Here is a 15,229-nt window from a genome sequence, read left to right as displayed (position 1 = left end):
CCTCAGTCTACCCCCGAAAAATTAAGTAACCTCTGTTATCAACATACCAATCTCCATCAAATGCAATAATAGCTTTCAATGCTTTAATAGGCAATTAGAGTTTTTCAAAAGTATGATCGAGTGATTTCTCGGCAGATTATAAGCAGGAAATATGGAGTTTTCCGGTCTTTTCCACCATGTCAAAGGCTCCATTTGCACATACACTGTTCGTGTATACCACGCTCATGGCCATCATAAAAATTGAGTTAATCACTAATAACTACTGTGCTCATCTGCCATAATGACAGAAATCATGCTTACATGATGGAAAATTGCCTTTTTTCCATTATTTATAAGCAATCGAAAGTAGACTTAGGAAAATTCAGCCAAACTAAGGGAAAAAAATATTATCATAAAATAGTTCTACATGTTTATGTGCGTTGTGCTATTTGAGAAGATGAATAACTAACTATGGAAGAAGCGAGAAAGGAAATAGCAGTGGAATGTCGCAGGCGATGAGAGCTTTCCACTAGAATTTATATCTACTCACAGCGGGTAATCTAAACAGAGAAATTAGGGAACAATTTACCTGAACTTGCATTTAGAGTATGCTCCTCATGGAAGCGAGACACGGAAAATATACAGGGTGGTGAAAAATTAAGTCACGAAATTATGGATAGTTGATGGCGGTATGAACCAGAATTACTGATGATGATTAGGTCGGAAACTCACCATCTTTAAACTACAGAATCTTTGAGCCATGGCCTCCGATTGGCTAAGAGTTTACCCTGTTGCCGGACGACCAAAAGCCGGCGAAGGACATCGCATCTACTTCCGCAACAAAACAATCCGAAAATGCCAAACAAGCAAATACTTGGGAGCGTTAATAGATAACAAACTCACTTTGTCCACCCACACATCACCCGCAGTCCAAAAGGCCGCAGGAATCGGCACAGCTCTTCACCCTCTTCTAAAGAAAAATTCGCCACTTGGAACAAGCATCAAACTACTGCTATATAGTTCTATAATCAAGCCCATCCATGGGCGTACCCAGACTTAAAACTAGGGGGTGGGAGAAACTAGCTTCGGTTGTTCAAGTTGTAACTTTTTTTGCACAGAAAAGGTTAAGGAAATCATGACAGCAATTTATTAGTTTTTATAATTATTTGCTTGAAAAAATAATGATTTTTATTTTAGTTCCATTAAAGTCATTTTTCTTCAAAAAGGAAAATTTGTTCATAACTTTTGTTTTCAACTAATTTTATTTTCGCTTCTAGGGGGGGGGGTTGCCCCTCCATGGCTGGGTACGCCCATGAGTTCATCCTTACCTATGCATCTCCTACTTGGCTTCACGTAGCGCCAACTCAACTAAAGAAAATGCAGGTTTCAGATAAACAAAATCATACGGCGAATCATCGGCGCTCCAAGGTTTATTAATAACGAAAACATTCGGAAAGATCTTTCATCGACCCCAATTTCAACATCTATGAAAATTGTTCTGAAAAAGTTTGAAAATCCTTTGCTGTCACTAGTAATACTTAATTGAAAAATCTCTGGTATTACGAATCTCCTGTAAAAACCTAAATTCAAATTCCCTAAATGTGCCCTTTACCCCACCCATATTCCCCATCCCTAATTATCACTAACCACTACGCCATGACGCAATTTAAAATATAATAAAGTGATTTTATTGCTGTCTGAAGCCAACCGAAAAAGCGAAACACCCAGGAGACATCCAGTTTTGGCTGGGAACTGCGGAATACCAAAACAAGAGACATGCGTCCGATCGCAGTCGAGTTGTCTCCGTTGCCCGGGCAACGGGAATTAAGCGTCAAGCGGTTAGCTTAGCGTATCCAAGTTTTTGCCTTTATCGTGGGGAGGTGCAGGTGGTCGGGGCGAAAGGTCGTATGATGAAGGCAAGGACGCTGCGGACGACTTTCGACTGCTCGCCAAGGACAAGAGCAGGAGGTATAAAGGCGGCAACGCCCATCCACCCGCCGCTGCGCTGACCAAAGAGAGCGAGTCGCACACTCAACAGTTGATATGAAAGAATCTATAAACAATACAGTGTGTTGGACATGCCATGATACGCAGCAATAACATTAATTCTCCATGGATTCACAGAACATGAATATTCCCCTAACAATGTATACAGTAAAACCGATACCTGTACGAAAAAATAGTACATTAGGTGATGTGAATTTTTTATTCTTTCACATTTTCCAAAAAAACCCTGCCTTAAATCCGTCTATGTCTTCACCGAATGATTTTAGAGCTGTATATCCATGATATCAGTCAATGAGGTTTGGATAATTAAATGTGAATAATCTGTCTCTGTGATTTGGTTCTTTATTAAATCTGTATCAATTCTTTTCTTTCCCCATTCAAGTTTGGTACCGTGAAAATGAGGTTTGGAAAATTAAACGCGAATTATCTGTCTCGGTGATATGGTTTCACTTTTAAAAATTTAGCAGAGCAGTGAAAAACGCAAAAAAGTGTTTTTTTACAGTTGGAGACTGTTAATACACACAAGCTAAGCCTGACAGTCCAATGTTTTATCAGTCAATTCGACGTGTACATAATCCCTGCTTGAGGTCATATCGTATTCAATCGAAACGTCTTCCGCTGATTTCTTTGCCGTTCCAAGCGGTGAATTATTCGATGCATTGACTTGCCCCTCTTTAATGACCTGGCTTTCGCAAGTCCTCTTCGTCATGGTTAGGCACTTGCAGATAGAGATTGTTGAACGGGTTGTCGAAGAATACAATTATGAAAATATATTCGCCTCGATGACCTTGAAGTATCTTATCGGAAGCAATCTCATTTTCATTCCGATTATTCTGAGTGGAATAAATGATGAAAATTATTAATGAGGCTGAATGAAACGCAAAGGAATATTTCAAGGTGAAGACGTGTGAAAGGAGCTCTTAAGCTAGAAGTGACCAGAAGAACATTTGTGTTTTCGTGATGGTTTGCTCGCGAGTGCATGGAATTTAATCTTACCAGTTTTTAGTGAAAATGGATCGCTCTACGCTCAGCGCCACGCTATGGACATCGCAGAAAACCGATTGAAAAGCGAGCTAATAGGCTACAGAAAAGGAACAGGATGAAACTGGGGTCTTCCAAGTACCCTTGGCTTTAACTAGATTCGAACCCGGGACCATCCTCTTGGCATCCCAGCCCACTATGTCACTCCTTGCTAGTAACTCTTCTCTGCGACCAACTTTGCGCGATTGATTGCAACCTCTGAGAGTGAAGATCGAAGCTCTTTCGGGTTTTACTTCTCGTCTCTCCATATTTTTCCCGGACGACAGTTTCGTCGGCGTTGCAATCGTCTCCTTCAGGTCGCTGAAGACTTCGTTACCGTGAAGAAGCTGACTGCAGCTCAGTCGAAACTACCATCCAGACGAAAAATATGGACATGATTTTTTGTATGTTGTGTTCCAAGGATTCACCGAAAGTCAAACCCGCTACCCTTCTCATAAGCAGCCCGGCACTCTAAACACAACGTCACCACCTACTTACAAGTGTCCGTACTTTGCAACCGGCTTTACATGATGCACTATTCGTAAAAGATTCTTCTGTCGACCTCTTTCTTTTAAATCCAACTCTAAATATCGAATATAGGCCTGTATTAATTAATAAAAAATCATCATTTGTCTATTTTTCGGAGTTCAATCTGCTCCATCGTCATGGCTCTTAGCAATGTCATCGACTGCATTCACTGCTTAATTTCCACGGTTATATGACTCAGTTTTTCAGAAAGGGTGTCTCTCTCAGTTTCTGGAAACATGTTTCTACTCTAAGATATCGATAAATTTTATTCATATATATCGCGAAAAATGAGTCGACGCGGAATTAACCCGAAAAATAATCATTAATATATATCGCGGTTATGCTTAATTGATGATGCAAATTACAAGTAATTAATGACTTTAATTTTAGTCGGTAATATCTTGTCTTTCATCGGCAATAGGTAGTAATCCAACTTTTAAAGAGGAAAATCTGCTCTTGAGGGTACGAACTATGTCTGAACAACAAAATACATCCATCACTACCTTTCCTTGAGTCTCTGGAGGTTTTATCATGAGGCCGGAAACGCACCCAATTTCCATAGAAGTTTTTCTAAATTATAATTGAAATGGTTTTTCAGTGATGGGCACGTAACATTTTTGGAGTTATTTAAAAATTATTCCGATGAAAATAAAAAAGCAATATTCTTCATTCTGCAACTCATCAATCATATCCTCCATTTTTCATTTGCTAGTCATGGCCATAAATATTTACGTAATTAACTTGGCTGCAGTCTATTCTCTTGGTGGAACTTTCCGGGCGAGATCCCGTACGAGACCTTGACAACGAGAGCAATCTTTGCTCTGGAGTCATGTCGCAGAAAATAACGGAAAAATGCCATCGAGGAAAGTCTCAAGGTGAGCCACTGAGTCTTTGGACCTTGCTGCAGAGTTTTTGTCGCGACTATCGTAAAACTTTTCAATCGTCGCGTGCGAAAGATCAGCGAAACTGCTGCGGAAGCGACCCAGACGCATATCCGTGTCATACCTCGAGGGAACACAACATCAAGGGTACACTAAACACATTAGGGTGCCGATTATTTTCCGAATATAAAACTTTTGAGTTCTCACCTCCCAATTTTGCCACAAAGACTCTAAATCATTCTTCGATCGCACCACATTGCGATGGATCGACCTAGTAAGTAATGAGAAAGTTTTAAGAAGGGTGGGAGAAAAGAGAAGTCCTCTAAAATCCTTATTTTTAAAGCTAATACTAATTCCAGCAATTTGAGGTGACCGTTGTGTCATTTTATGTAACTCATGTATATCTGCAGCATGTTCCTTCTTATCTTATCATCTTATCGAACATCTTATCGACATGGGGCACATTAGTGACTTCACCCCTACTATTCTTCACTTTGAGAAGAAAGGACGGAGATTAGACGCCTTGGAAGAGCTGGAAATTGTAAGCCACAGGGACTCACACCTGGTTAACGACCACCTTTACCCTTCTCGCTCCCCCCTCCTCCACTTTCCCACTTGCTCACCCACCCCTCCACCCACCCCACCCACAGTGACGCCTAACTTAACTCCAACCCCAACCCCTGCCTCCCCCTAACCACGGAAATTTCCCTACCCTACCTTCTGCTATACATACTGTCAATTTACCTGCATTCTTCGCCTTGATAATGTTACTCTGTAACGAGACCATGGTCGGTCTCAATAAATTACCAAGTGGAAATAGCAAAGTTGTTGATCCTTCTATTCCTTAATTGGTCACATTATGAGGCATGATGCCCTGATAATGGAAGACGGTCGTGCCGAGTAATGATGGAAAAAGAGATGAGATTTCCCATCCCTGGAGTCAGCGCGGAAAATGATTGAGGGGAACGATAATTTTTCCGCCATCATTTGAGCTATGGCTGGAGCTATCGATCGGAAGGGACGGAAAATATTATAGTGTGCTTCACGCGGGAGCTCATAATCTTTGATGGAAAACGTCCTTGCCAGCCATCACGACAAACCATTTCTTAAATTAAACTTGCTCTTAATTAATCTTGAAATATTTCTGTTATTTCTAAGGCAGAGATTAATATCAAAATGAGTGCGACTACGAAAACTTATAGCTGACACTCGCTCAAAGCTGTCATATAATTTAGCTCACATATTAATTGTTTCACACAATTATAATCGCACATCTTCGTGTAACCTCAATTAAATGATGTCCTTAAAAATCCAGGGCATTAAATAAAATGTCGAAAAGGCCGGATATCCAAGGAAAACCGTTGTCATGGTGACTGCCAAGTCCATCCTACAAAATGTTTGCGTTGCCATGGCTCAGTAACTAAGGAGTTGCGACCCCATGTTTATAAGACAAAAAATGCTTAAAATTGTCTCCCCCACCTCCACCTGAAGTACTGCAGATTCCTTCTGGAACACACTGTATAGGTTTCCATAGGAATTAAAAATATTGTTGCTGTGTAGTGGTAATCACTACTGTTTCTTTAATCCGGTATGGATTGGTCACAGATCTTCAATGTCAACCATTTCCCACGGGAGGGATGCTATCCCTGGAAATCTTCCCGAGTCACAAGCGGATGGGAATCACGTTCGATCACGCTCCAATGGATCCTCTGGTACACACGATATCGAGTGACAAACGGGTCGTCTCCAGCACGCGGGGAAGTGACTATACGACCGAAATCATACCTTTATCCACAGGATATCCGTTTCCAACCTTTTCCACTTCATGGTAATAAAAATACCTCAACAAAACTTATGGTGTTTTGAAACTTGGGAGTGTATTATTATTTCTTTGAATCACTCTCTAGATACAGCGGTATCACTAATGTACACTGAAACGTTTAACGAAAACACGAAAAAGGACAGAATGCAGTAACAAAATAAAAATAAACCACGAAGAAACAGCACAAATAGGAAAAATTTGATTTACTAATCGATGGCACATGGTTTGAAAGGTGAAATTGTTGCATGATAAATAAAATGGATCGATGGAGTGGATTTATAGAAGCGATATAAAGCTGAGCGCTTGGTTAGAGAGATACTCGGAATAAGCAGATGACAGATTACAGGGACTAAAGTTGAACAGACAAAGCAGACTAAAGCAGTCAGCAGTTAAGGTATAGTTAAACAGTTTTAAATTCATTTACTGTAAAAATTTGTTAGTCTAAAAAAATTGTAAACTTCCGCTGGTTGACTAATTACACGTCCATGGTTTCGTCATGTCGTATAGCAGCGAATGCATTAATTTTCCAGGGTACTACTTACTCTTTATTCCGTTTCGTTTCTTTCCTTCGAACTATTGTGAAGATTTTACGTACAAAATCGCGAGCTTCTGTCTTCTTTTCCCTCAGCAGTAAAAATCAATAACAACTCTCATATTCGTTTTCTTCATGGCAACCTCGAGATTAAATGGTATTGAGGGTTTCCTTCCCATACCACCCTTATGACGTCGACCGTTCGACGAGACCTTAGTCGTGTTATAAATCAATCTTCGGACGTTCACAATGTTTTTCTTGCTGGTTCAGCATAAAAAATAGATTCCACAAAGCTATTAGATACCAATTTATTTATTCTAAGAATAATCTAATTCAGAAGTAAAAAGGTGTAAATCAAACAAGCGATTAAATATTTGGGACCGAATAAAAACCACAAAATAAGAATCGCCATCTAGAGTTGAACGAACATAAATGGCTCGACATTTTTGCAATGCAGCATTTTATTTTTTTCTCAGTAACACTGCTTAATCTTACTCACTGAAAAGAAAATATAGAGAAAATTCACTTTGCCTTGAAACGGAAAAATTGTATAGAAAAGGTTGTAAACATAATTTGGGATGGATTTGGCTTCTTTACCTATAACTTATCTGTGAAGCAATGGAAGGTAAAATTTGAAGCAATTTATTTTAATTTTATAATTCCGTAGAGGAATATAATTACACCTACATATTGACGAATGTTGGCTACGCTAATATTTAAAAGGCTGTGTGAACAAAGATAAGAATATGGAAAACATGATCTCTGCATTTCTTCCGGGTTTCCTTCCGCGTCAGATTGTTCGTAGACAACAGTTTCGCTGGCTATCCTGCCAGCGTCTTCAGGTCGAAGGAGGAGGATAGCCAGCTGGCAGGATAGCCAGCGAAACTGTTGTCTACGAACAATCTGACGCGGAAGGAAACCCGGAAGAAATGCAGAGATCAAACCATCGCCGCGGAAACCTACGTTCTAACATATGGAAAACATGTTACACCTCCGATGAAAAATAAATATTTTGAGGCTGAAAAAAACTCTGTAATTACTGGTAATCCTGCATTAAAAGATTTTTATCGTCATGTCGCTAGGAAACGGTTTAATTCCTCAACCCAAAATCCCAGCGCTAACAAAGTCGAGCATTTCGAATGCCTGACTCTTCGCCGCCTTTTCATCTTGCGACCTACATTACGAAAATCATTCAAATATCCTTCCATCTCTATGTGGCATTCACATACATATATCGTAATATCAACCAATTTGTCAACCTCAAGAGAATCTATTTATTTCTATTTTCTTAATGGTTTGGTCATCTAAAATTTCTAATGAAGTTTTTCAAACGTTTTTCCTTATTTCTAGATCATCATTAGAGCTGGGCACGGATGTTATGAGTCACTTAATGTGTATTATAGGTGCTGAATACGCTTTCTAAAGGTGAACGGAAAAAAATTAGTGGAAGACTTTCGCAATGCGGTATTTTAATTTTTTCTCCGTAACACTTCGCAAACTTATTGGCCGAAAAAAATTATGCGAAAATTGACCTTGAAACAGGAAAACTGGATTGCGAGGGTTTTTTATATTACTTGTTAATGATTTGGCGAGATTACCTTTAAATTACCTGTGATGCGATGTAAAGGGAATTATTGGAGAGATCAATTTACACTCGCAGCTTTGCAAGAGCAAAATACTTCTACTTATCACACCGACGATTCTGGAAACTCTGATATTTAAAAGGCGATGGGAATTATGAAAATAATTTGAAAAAAAATGAATGCGGCCGATGACAAATTATTTTGTGAAAGCAGTATCTACTAAGTATTTTGTAGCATATTTTTACGTTTTTTGTAACCATAGCGCCAAAGCAACGGAGAGATTTGAACGACCAATTTTTTCACTGCCAGTCCATCCTGCGACCGACTTCACGGAAATCATTTAAAAACAACGGGCTTTCATTTCGGCTATAGTGTACGAAAAGGGTAAATGTAATTCCGAGAAAACCACCCAAATTTCTCACTGGACACGGCTTAGGGGTCCCCCACTAAACCCTTCCGATTTTTTCCCCTTACGGCGACTTGAAGCGATGAATCCGTTCAAGAGACGACTAACAAAGTCTAACCTAGCCTCTGACAAAGAACCATACAACCTTATGTTTGCGAGAATGCTAAAAATAAAAATTTGAAGAAAGGAACTTTGAACATAAAAATAGAATTTTTTTAAATGAATCTCTTAAGATTTGTGTATTCGTGAATGCATTCAAAATATATTAAATTCTCATTCTAGAATACAATTTTTAATTGAAGAATGCACAAAGACTTTTTTAATCGGGTGATATTAACTAATGCCTCCAAAGGCCAAAAGTTTACAATTTTTTCAAAAAATCGGGCGAATTTAGGGATCAATAGCCTATGGAGACTAATCAATCATGAATACGGCATTTTTAGTAATGACAAACAATAATTTTTGTAGCTTTCAACATTTTGTAAAATAATTTTACAACTTATTCAATTATATACACGGTTTTACTACGCGCGCGAATTGAAGGAAAATTACCAGAAAATACAACCAGTATATCACCCAAGCGCTCCCCGAAACAAATTTCTGTCATTTCGTTCCTGATTGGACCAATACCCCAAAAATATCGCTAAAACGCGGAGTTGTCCGTACACACGAATTAGGTAGGTACTCACCGATGGATCAGACGTCTCGTAGTCACAGCTGAGGCATGCCGCCTTACGGTAAACGTTGAAGCAAAGCACCGCCTCTCGCAGCTGACTGGTTCACCTATGCACCAGTTGGGGTTTAGCGTGAAGCACTTTGTAGCACGGTGAAACACCAAAATTTGTTGTCAAGGCACAGAACACGTCGAAAGAGAGGCTTCTGAGTATCGGATGCGATGTCCGCCTCAACTCGAAGGCATGCGATCACGGACTAGAGAGTTTTTCCCACACAGCGTCTTGTCTCTCTTGGCCCCTCTCACTTTCCCTTCGGTGAGGCGCTCACCCTGAGCGAGAGAGCTCGACCCAGTTTTTCAAAATCTTTGACTCGTCAATTACACTTTAAAACTGTTCGCGAAGTCCTTTAACTCTTTTTATTTAGTCCTTCATTGAAAAATGCTCGCACATATCATCCAAAATTTGATGCATCCTTCAGGTAATCCGTAAAAGAAAGCGACATTGACATTCCTTCACGAAATGACTTCGCGGGGTGTGCGACCTGTATATGCCTGTATAATTGTCATATCGCGCGTCATTTTTTTCATGAAAAGTCCTTTTAGTGGTTCCTTTACAAATTTGAATCGGGTACTTCGTAAACATATAGTAGCATTAGCTTCAGCGTACGTGATTTTTCAATGAAGGAAGGAGCTGGCAATTATCTTATGCATAGTAAAACACCTCTACAGATAAAAAACCGTAATTGAATACGATTTCTTCAATAATTTCACTCTAACACAATTAGGCAAACGGGTACTGCTTGTAAGCTTCAGGACTTTGGCTACGATTGTTTCTCCAAGCTTAATGTTCTGTTAAAAACTAACCATCGATGTACAGATAACTTAATAGTAATAGCGTAGCATGAGGAAATAATAATCCTGGCGAAACTGTGGACTGAAATAACTAAACGGTTCACACTTTTGTTTGTGTCCTTTTCTTTGATAGTTTTGAATTGATTTCAGCTCACCACATATTCCCATATAGATTCTTTTAGTGCGTAGAACTACTTCCTTGCTAAAGGTACCAACGAGTCAAATCCATCCATAAAAATGTGGATGATAACTCATTTAAACAGATTTTGACACATTGTGGTGGAAAGGAAAAAGAGTTGCCTCTTCGTATTTATCAATGCATTATGTTGTTTATCAAGTTTCATTCTTATAAATTAGCCGTTGTAGCCATAATTAGAGTACTGATACATAAGTTCACGTAGATAAAGTGCTAATGTACTTTAACTATTGATATCCTCAAATATATCTGAGGACTCCACAGTCTTTGTTTCCTCTACAAAGTAACTGTGGTGTTCCTGTGACTTGTTATTATGCATAGGTAGAGTGGATTTGTTGCATATTTAGCCAAACCTGACTTGGTTTCTATATTTATTTTACTTGAAATTTCGTGTGTGGTAACTTATACAGTAAAATTCTAGAAATAAGGAAGAATATAAATAATTAAAGTGAAAGAAAAGCATACCCTCACTCTTCTGTACATGGAGATGATTCTGGAGATGGAGTAATTCAAAAGCCAAACGAGGACCTCACCTAAGAAAGATCGTATCTATGACAGTGAATAAATTGGTCAAAATTTACTTTGGTTTTCAACTGAGTGAGGTGGTTCCTGATGGCAGACATCTCGAGGTATGCCTCATTCCTTGTCATAGGGGTGTCCATGATGGATATATCCTGTTTCTGACTTGACTGTCATTCATAAATATTGAGGGCTGTATGGTTGTTTTGTGAGTTATGTGCCATTAGTTATTGTCATGTTATGCAATATCTCCCCTCCATAGCTTAGAGAAATCAATGCATTAAATCCAGAAATCAATAGCTTATGGATTGTCACTTTCACTCGTCATCAACATCACTTGGCAACAATCCCGAGATTCGTTTGACGCAGCTCTCCACTAAATTCTCCTCTCAGCTAATCTTTTCACACCTGCGTATTTCTTCTCTTTCACATCCTTCTTTACCTGCTCCATATATATATTTTATTTGCGATCTTGCTTTTCCATTTTTGTCATACCCTTGTCTATGGACAGTTGTCTTCATCAATGCCGTCATGCCTCTAGATGTTGCCGATATCTCGAGGCATGACGGAGGAAAGGAGGGGAAATCAGGAGAGACAGCGTTGCTTCTTTGAGATTTCAAGGCAGTGGGGTGAGGTGTCTGGGAGCTTTTACTGCCAATGTTTGGCCAACTCCCTTCTCCTGATTTCTAGAGAATCCTTCTCAGCATTGTCCAGGTGGATTGGAACTCCAGGAGTAATTAGTAGTACACCAACATGGAGGGGGTTAATCCATCTCTCAATCGCAGTGGGTGTTTTTGAGCACTTTACCATCTCGTCAGCCATTGCATTCATCTTTGGAGACATAGGCTGCAGGGGGGGAATGTATGCTCTTGCCAGGATCTTGCAGGCATGTCTAGGTGGAAGGGATAGCATAGAGGTTTGCAGCCAGAATTTTCTCCTTTGTGGCTCCTGCCAACCATATATGCACTGAGGGGACCACTCTGCTAACCCAATGGTCAGCTTTCCCCTGAAACTCCATTTTTAGAAGTACAGTAGAAGTTTTTTATGGGACTGTGATTTGAAAACTTCTTATTAGAAAAGGAGGTCGAATTTAAACCTTCTGTGACTGTACGGGGTAACTCAATTACCCCAAATTATGTAATTTTGTATTATTTTTTACTTTGTCCCTTTGAAATTTTTTGTATTTGAGCGCAACTAATTTGTCATTATTTAGGCGATGAATGATTTTTTTACATTTAAATTGTTTATGAAAACTTCAATTTTTATTGGTGGGGTAACTGAGTTACCCTGCACAGCTGTTGGTGGGAAGAAAAAACAATTTGTTTATTGTATGAGTGCAGGGATAAAAAATGAATACAATAAATTGTTTTAGGAGGCTAATGGTGTGCTGTTAAAGATTCCAAGTCCTCCTGAAGTACTTAATCGACTTTCCCAGTCTGTGAGGCTAAGAATATGCTACATAGTGGTCCTCTGCCATTCTGAGTGAGAGCTCCCCCAACACATACTAGCATAGTTGTGCTGCATGTTTAAAAGTGCAGTACATGCATTTTTATTCAATTTATTTATGTATAAGGCACATAAATGGAGTTACTGAGGAAATGCTTCACTTGGAATAGGTAAGGTGAGCCCCATGACCTTAACTGTGTAACAGGAAAGTAGTATCCATTGGCAGTAAAGTTAGGGATAATGTCGCAGGTACAAAACAAATTATGTACTTTGTTGGTTTGCTGAAACAGGAGAAATCAAAGCAGTGACCAACCCCATCTTCGTAATCTGATGCACTTCACCACCTCTCACTCAACTCGAAGGAAACTTTGCGAGGGCCTCACTGAGGTGGATGGGAAAAGTAAGATCACTCAACAATTTTTGTGATGTGAATAATCAATCCTTAACTGTTACGAGAAGGAAATTTTTTATTTCGAAACCAATCTATTTATCCCATCCAGGTTACCCATACCATTGCTCAAGAGTGAGAATTTTTCCCAGGAGTTAAACTCAAAGAGTGGGTACCTGTGTATGCAAGTGGTATCCAAGGCCCGATGGAGAATTTTTTTCTGGGAGTAAGGGGGTACACAAAGGCCTGGCAGGCAAAGGATCTCCTTATATTTGAGATTAAAAACAAAATACAACAATTAGTAGGTAAATATTTCTCTTTATTTTAATTTGAAAGTTATTTATATGAAGTGAAATAATTTAGGCTCCGTAATATACAAAACAAAACAAATGTGATGACAACCGAATTTAAAAATCTTATGTTTTTTTTAAGCATCTGGGGGTGGAGGGGGCACGTACCCCACTGCTATCACAGGAATGTTTTCTATAGATATTTTGCTAAACACATGAACACCTCCAATAACATCCCTTGTGACCCTTTCAGCATTTATGACCCCCCTAAATCCGCCTATCGTGGTACCTATCTCAACTGAGGCAACCTTTGCGAGGCCCCTTCGACCCTCACTAAGTTTCCTTCAAGTTCATTGAGTGCTTGTGAAGGGTTTCCGGTTGAGAGGATGGCGTTAATCACTGCAGTGAATCCTCTCCTTCCAGCAAACCAACGTTGTAATTTGTCTTGCACCTTTTCTGTGATCCCTAACGTTTTGGCCATTGGAGAGTACTCCTGTTTTTCAATGCTTCACTTGCTTCAACATAATGCATGCCACTGTATCTATCATTCATACCACTTCCCGTGTGACCTTTCTGAGTTATATACCGAAGGTGGACAATGGATAGGAACTAACCTACCCTGAATGAGTGGTATAAACATGATAATGGCTGTCTGGAGTGTGCTCTACCATTGCTCATTTCTTCTTCAACTTCCATTTTCATTGATTTGGCCCGTGTTTACTCTAACAATTGGACCATAAAAATCAACGTGGTCATTCCTCCTAGACATTTTTTGCTTTCTCTGTCCAGTATGTTTGCTGGGTCCCACTTGTGGCTGTAGCCATAAAACAGCTTTCAGTTTTGGAGCCCATAATGGACCACACTTCAGCTCCCAAAGTACCAGCTTTAAGCTCCAAATTGGTTTAACCAATTTTGGGGAAAAGTTTAAAAAAAATCTTGTCTCACATTGGAAGTGCGAAACTAACTCTCATGCCTAAACATTGAGTAAACCACAAAGCTTTTTCAAATTAAAATCAAGTATTGATGGAATGAAGTCCACTATAATTTCAGGAGAAATTACCCTAACTGGATGATACATGGCCATGAATTATACATATTATCTTGTACATGATTATTAGTTGTCTGCACAATAAATTCTCCAGTACGGACAGAATTGACATAAGACAAAAAGAAAAATAGTGCGGATACCACCCTACCTCACCAAGAAGATTGCATCTGGTGCAAAGTTGGTCTTGAAAACTTAGGTACTTTTAAGTCCTACCTAACATAGGAGGCAGGAATATTGAGTCTGCTTGCATGCAAGATAGGCTGTAGTGACAGACTGAATTCTACTCTGGTCTTAAAAGATGAATGCAATATTAAAATTTGCTATCCAAGGAATGTTCTCCATACATATTTTACTAAACATGTGAACACCTCCAAAAACATCTTCTGTAACCCTTTCACAGAAGATTTTAAGAAATTGAAACAGTGAACAGGCACACAATTTCATATATTGGGTTGGGAAAACTTCCCCAGTGGTCATCTGCCTCTCTTTCCATCACTGTCCTCAGCAGTGGGGTAACTAAGAACATGCTTTGGGGAGGGATGGGATGGCCTGTAGTGACGAACCCCCTCCCAGGTAACGGGAAATTGGGGGCCCGGGAAAATTTTTGAAAAAAGACATGCCTGGAAATACATTCTGCATCATTGTGACACTAAAAATTTAAATTTAAGCACATGCATTCATTAAATGTAAAAACTAGATAATAGCTTTAAATATTTTTTCAATTTCTTTGAGGCTTTGGGGGGGATCTATCCCCTCATCCCCCTCCCCCCCCATAGTTATGCCACAGGTCCTCAGTGTGGAGTCCAGCTCTCTCCTGTTCACGTGGCCAAACCATCTTCATTATTCTTCTGCTTTTAATTAGCACAATGATGTCGGGCTTTTGGTGGGGGACTCTTAGTTCTCTGTTTGTCTGTATTCTCCGTGCTCCTTGATCACTTACTGGGAATCTAGTCTCAGAATCAGATGTAGCAATTTTACCAACAAATACCTATTTCCTCGGGGTGATTTTCAAACTTAAGCGCTGGTTTCCAAGAACCACCCAATCATGACTGCTTGATG

At 39.5% G+C, this 15,229-nt stretch overlaps 1 protein-coding gene across 1 annotated transcript in view; it reads right to left on the bottom strand.

Annotated features, from left to right (window-relative positions):
- The window catches only part of LOC124169016 (toll-like receptor 6), a 95,235-nt gene extending 85,278 nt beyond the window's left edge, over positions 1 to 9,957 (bottom strand). The window contains exon 1 of the mRNA XM_046547478.1: positions 9,448 to 9,957. The gene's annotated coding sequence lies outside the window, so the exon portion shown is untranslated. The remainder of the gene's footprint in view (positions 1 to 9,447) is intronic.
- Positions 9,958 to 15,229: the final 5,272 nt, after the last annotated feature.

Source organism: Ischnura elegans, chromosome 12, assembly GCF_921293095.1.
Source record: "Ischnura elegans chromosome 12, ioIscEleg1.1, whole genome shotgun sequence".
In the NCBI taxonomy this organism is placed as follows: domain Eukaryota; kingdom Metazoa; phylum Arthropoda; class Insecta; order Odonata; family Coenagrionidae; genus Ischnura; species Ischnura elegans.
This window is presented reverse-complemented; position numbering and strand designations above follow the sequence as displayed.